This window comes from Echinops telfairi, unplaced genomic scaffold (genome assembly GCF_000313985.2).
Source record: "Echinops telfairi isolate 266 unplaced genomic scaffold, ASM31398v2 ScPeMD7_11;HRSCAF=52, whole genome shotgun sequence".
Lineage (NCBI taxonomy): Eukaryota > Metazoa > Chordata > Mammalia > Afrosoricida > Tenrecidae > Echinops > Echinops telfairi.
In genome coordinates, this window is record NW_022103908.1 from 37353324 (window position 1) to 37358985 (window position 5662).

Below are 5662 nucleotides of genomic sequence, written 5' to 3' on the forward strand. Positions count from 1 at the left end.
AGGGGAGGGGGAGAGAGAAGACGGAGAGATGCTCGTAGGGACCGGGGCAAAATTCTTCGCTTCCGGAAAGCCGTAAACCTGAGCAGCAGGACCGAACGCGCGCCGCGCCCGGCGCGCTTGGCGGCGGGGGTGGGAGAGGAAGCGCGGCGCGCGCGGGCCCTGGAGCGGAGCCGGGCCTGGCCGAGCGGAGCGCGCGGCCAACGTTGCAGCAGAGGCGGCGCCCGCAGCCCGAGGCCGCACTACCGGCTCCGGGTTGGGGTCCCGGTCGCTCGCCCCCGCCGCCGCGGCGGCCCTCTGGACTCCCTGGGGCGATAGACGGACAGATCCCACGGTTGCTAAGGCGACCTTGGGAGCGCCTCTTTGGCTGGGCGGGCTGGTGGGTCCACTCGGGGACCGGGTACACGTGGCCAACTCCGATGGGAGCTGGCGGGTGCGAGGGCTGCGGGCTTGGGTGGGGTGGGCGGTGGAGCTAGCCGGAGCGCAGCCCTCCGCCTTGTCTGGCCCACGGAGTCCGGGCTGGGGCTAAGGCTGCGCTGGGCGTGCACGTTCCTGGGGCGGGGCGAGGGGGCGGTGATGGGAGATGGGAGGCCTGAGGAGGTTAGGGGCGAACTGGCTCCCCACGCCAGTTCACCTGGTATCTTTTTTCTTTGTTTGTTTGCCTCCACGGAGACTTCTGACCAAAGTTATCCAGTATCCAGGTAAAAGTACCAGTACTGGCCTCCTCTTTGTTCAGAGTCCACTAACTGCAGGCACCCCAAGTAGTGCTCCTTCTAAACAGGCCAGCCTGGCCAGCCTGGCCCCGCGCTTGACGGATTAAACCCCCTAGTCACCGGGCTGTCCCAGCCACACCTCAACTCTCAGTGCCTTCGAGTTGATTCTGACTCTGTCCCTGTGTGCCCCCGCCCCGCGCCCCAAAACTGCCGATCTGTCCTGGAGTAGAAAGTCCCACCTAATAGCTGCAACATACAAATTTTAAATCACACTTACATGCCAGTCCTCCTCGGAGGGAGGTAAGGTCCTAGCCAGATCCCTGAGGCTGTGGTGTCCCTTCTGACTCATAGGGACCCTATAGGATCCTTTTCCTTTCTTTTCGGAATCCTCATTGTAATTCCATTCACCCAGGCATTCCTCCGGGACTCCATAGGATTGGGGGGGGGGGGATACTTGAAGCCCACCTGTAGGCTGGAGTCCTCTGGGCGGGGTTTGTGTTTTCTATACCTTTGCCTGCCCTCCAGGATTTCCCACTGCACCGCTCTATCTACTTGGACCCGCTGGCTGCCTTCACACATCCTGGCAGCAATGGCTGGGAAAGTCGTTACCACCAGGGATGCTTGCTTGATGTGACTTGTGCCCTCTGTGGAGCTCATTTCCCCTCTGGCTGCTGCGCTGGGGTCGCCCTGCTAGGTATCGCTGGAGCTAGTACTCACCCAAGGTGCACAGGAAGGGCCCTTTGCACGGATCCCAATGGAATAGTCTTGAGTGCAGAAGGCTAAAACCACACCACATTCACCTTTCACCGGCAGCGAGTCCTTCGAACACAGAGGGACCTTATAGGACAGAGTAGACCTGCCCTGCCAGTTCCCCAGGCTGGAATCTTAAGGGGAGCCGAAAGTTTCACTTCAGAGAGCTGTCTAGTGCTCCTGTGGAAGGGCTAGTGGATTCGAACTGCTGGCCTTGAGTGTAGTAGCCACTTAGCTCCCACTAAACCACCTAAAGTCTACTTTACTTCAGTCTTGAAGGAATTCAAACTCAAAACTTGTTTGTCAACTTGAAAGTGACAGTTCATTAGCACCGAAGGGCAGGAAACGAGTATACAGAGAAACGGATGGTAGATTCTAATAGATTGTTAAGGGCAAGCATTACTTTTGTGGAGAACCATGCTAAGTGAACACTGGCCAATACATGCAGGGCTACCCCCACCATGAGGGGCCCTGGAGGCACGGGGTCGGGGAAGCACTGGATTGATGCCCTCATTGGAACTCAGCCCATCCGCCCCTCCTCTGGAGCAAGATGGGCTGGTTCTACTCAGCCCTCACAAGTCCCTGTGCTTCAGGATCCTCTAAATGTCTGTGGTTTCAAACCCACTTCCCCCCACTTCCATGATTTCCTTTCAGAACTACAACCCTTCAGTTTCGCAGTCCACACTAAATTCCAACTCCTTGGAAAGCAGGCTCTTTTTCTATGAGCAGCTTCTCTCTCCACTCATGATACTGCCGCTGTAAACAGAACTGAAATAGAGTGTAAATTAAGATGGATTTATTTGGGTGCTGCAGTCTCGTCTCTGGTGGGGGTCCCTTTAAATTACTTATCTTCTGTCACTCAATTTGCAATCTTCTTAGAAGTCACTGCTGGTGATATTGGCATTCCTGTGCTTTCCTTTGTTTTGGTCAATGCTTAGATGTTTATGGATGGATGGATGGATGGATGGATTTTACTTTAAAGGGAGCTATAGTACTTGGAAGAAGAATTCAGACAACCCCGCTCAATGAACTCTTGACAGCCAACTTTTTAAAGTAGACATGAGTCAAAAATGGGTATGAGTCAAAATATTCCAAGATGATTTCTGATGTTTTGTTTCTTAGTGAGTTGCCTCTGGGACTTCAACAACTTCTCAAGTTTTGTCTTTGGTTGGATGGAAAAGCTATAATTTCCCTAATGACCGCCAAAGGGGAAGTATGGTCTTTGGAAGGATAAACGCATTAATAAGCATATGGGTTTGAAGGGACCGTGTTTCAATATGTTGGTTTTGTCTGCAATTGTCACTGAGTTGCTCCCTGACTCTTGGTGACCCCATGTATGACCGAAGGAAAGGCTGCCCAGGTGTGCCCCAGGATCGGCTGTGGGTCGTTGGCATCCATTGGGCTTTCCTGGTTTTCAGAAGCAAATCACTAGGCCTTTCTAGCCCATGATAGTTTAGAACAATGGTTCTCAACCTTCCTAATGCCGCCACCCTTTAATACAGTTCCTCATGTTGTGGTGACCCCCCCCCCCACAACAATACCATTATTTTCATCACTACTTCATCACTGTAATTTTGCTACTGTTATGAGATGGGCAACCCCCGTAAAAGGGTCGTTCGACCCCCAAAGGGGTTGAGACCCACAGGATAAGAACTGTTGGTCTAGAAACTCCACTGAAACCTGCCCAGCTTTAAGGTCACATGTAAACCTCTGCTGACAGAAGGTTGGTGCCTGCACATGAGCTTCACTGGCTAGGCCTTAAACTCAGCCTGCCAAATGGAAGCCCTGTTGCTGCCATTAGTTTAATATCATTCAAGATAAACATGAAAATCATCCTATATGAGGCCCAGTAGTGTAAGTTCTATAGTACACATATTCAAGACCCAATCAGAAAAGTTTCTGGGAACAACTAGCATTAAAATGCTACAAGCCCATAGTTCATGAGTTGCGTAAACATTCAATAATAAAGTGTACAATGGAGGGAGTTGTTTTTGTACGTCACGATCATTTTGGCTGAGAGTCAATATTGTAGTTATCAAGGTTCTGATTTCCTTCCTAAAAAGGGAATGCGCCTTACCACAACTGCCTTTTCCAATCTGCAGCAGTGCAATAAGCTAGTTAAATATTAAACTTCCCCTTAAAACCCAGGAGGGGAGAGGTGTGTGGAGAAATGCTCTTAAACAGACTGGATCGCAACTAACTAACTTAGTCTGTCCAAATTAAAATAAAGACACACAAGTTTTGTACCTCGGAAGGCCGTGATCAATTCAGGGTAACAGATGCACCACAAATTCCAAAGTCAACTGTTCATGCTGGGAGAAGATTGCCCCAAATTATTTGAAGTGAGAAGGCAGGGACCGTTAGCTGAAGTGGTGCTGTTGATTTTAGTGGATGTGAGCACGCATAAAGATACAGGTAATTTCTCCCATAATTAGGTCCCAGATCACTTAGCCAAATAGAGTTTTTAAATGATAAAAAGCACCTTGACCTGCACGTAGAGACCATGTGCCAACTTGTTCAAAATGTAGCAGGGAAAATAGCAACAATCTCAAGTAATCCTGTTTGGCTTTTATTTTCATATTTCAATACATCATCTTATTCCATAGGGAAAACATTTCAGAAGGCAACTCCATCCCGAGAGAGTGCTCCTGCTTAGGACAATCAAAAATCAAAGGAAATTAGCTTATAGTTTATTTCAAGGAAAAGGAACCCGGGATTCTTATTCATCAATGCTGATATTTGGGATGCAGGTTGATATGTAGATACTGGATGTTCTTAAAATGGGGTTATTGATTTCTTGGAAGCTAAAGAAAGTTATGGATTCTCTCCCCAGGACACTGAACACAGGAACATGCAAAACAATTCCAAATAAAGTTCCAAGGACTTGTGGGACTTAAGGTTAAGAACACCTCTGTAACGCAAATCTTCTGCAGATTGACATTTTTAGGGCTAAAGGGAGATTGATTAGTAAATTTGGCAATATCCCCACTTATATCTTTAATCTAAAAGGAGCCCTGGTCATGCACTGGGTTAGACACTAGACTGCTGACCCCAAGGTCAGCGCTTCAAAACCATCAGCAGCTCTGCAGGAGAAAGATGAGGCCTTCGACTCCTGTCCAGAGTTACAGTCTCAGAAACCCACCAAGGCAGTTCCACCTTGTTGTACAGGAACTCTGTGGGTCACAATTGACTAGACGGGAGTGAGTTTTGTTTTCTGAGGTTACCTTAACCTAATTACTTAACGAATTTAAGTAACAGATCGAGACAAGGTATAAACCAATCAGTAAATCAAACACGTGTTTATTGAGTATTTACTTTATAACCATTCTGTTCTTCACTGTGTGGTTGTTACCAATAACGTATAAAACATGACCTGCCTATACTTTTACACTCAGTGCCATCGAGTTGATTCTGGCTTATAGCCACCCTATAGAACTGGGTAGAACCACCCCCGTGAGTTTCCAAACTAGGCATTTATGAAAGCAGAAAGCCTAATCTCTGTCCTGTGGAGCAGCTGGAGGTTTTGAACTGCTGACCTTGCTGTGTAGCAGCCCAACTTGGACCTACTACATTGCCAGAGCTTCACTGTGGTTGGGATTATTGAGAACACAGTGAACAGAGGCATAATTTATCGCTTAATCTGGTGCAACAAACTTCAAGTTAACTAACTGTATGATTCCATGCCACCATATGGAAAATAAACCATTATGTTAATAACTGATTATTAATGGCCAGTGTCTATATGCATAGTTTGATATTTGTATTCCTTAGGAGGGCCCCTTAAGACTACCTACATAATGTATAACATAAAAAGCTGGTCTATTGCTTTATTCTGGGTTTCAGATTGGGAATCAGAAGGAAATTTTTGACCAGCAAGGATAGACCATGTTGGGAAAGGCCATTACAGAGTACTTGTACCTGGAGACCCACGGGTACCAAACCCAAACCCACTGCCATTGAGTCAATTCCAGTCCATAGCAACCCTTTACAGGGTTTCCAAGACTATATATCTTTTACATCTTTCTCCTTTGGAGTAGCTGGTGGGCAAGAACCACTGACCTTGTAGTTAGCAGTCCTGTGCTTACCTGGCAGTCCTTCCAGGGCCTCCTCTCCACTGGTATAGTGGATCCAATTAGGATATGCTAGAGCTTATTTCCAAGTATATCAGATAATTTTTAAGACACCTCCCATCCCCGTGTATT